Genomic DNA, 396 nt, shown 5'->3' with positions numbered 1-396 from the left:
TTTGTTAATTCGTATAAAATGAAAAGAATTATAAAAATCGTGTTTCGTATTGAATGTATTTATTGCATTAATTACTAGGACAAGAAATCAATGTGTCCGAAAGTCCGTGTATTTTACGGATAATTTCCGCAACTACTGCGCCGGATGTAACAGGACTTTAAATGCAATGTTATAGAAGGCCTAGTCTTTATAACATGGTATATTCAATACAATAACATAATTAGTCAATCTTATTGCAGATCATCTTTTGCCCCCCACTATACTTAGAACTTCGAGTTCTACAACCCACGACAGAGCTGTGATAGTATATATACACTTGTTAAAAGTTTGCGATCCCTTGCATAAGTTAATATGTTTTTCAAATGTAACTTATGAAGTATAATATATTATTCCTTT

This window comes from Papilio polytes, unplaced genomic scaffold (genome assembly GCF_000836215.1).
Source record: "Papilio polytes unplaced genomic scaffold, Ppol_1.0 DF821078.1, whole genome shotgun sequence".
NCBI lineage: Eukaryota > Metazoa > Arthropoda > Insecta > Lepidoptera > Papilionidae > Papilio > Papilio polytes.
Note: the sequence above shows the minus strand (reverse complement) of the source record.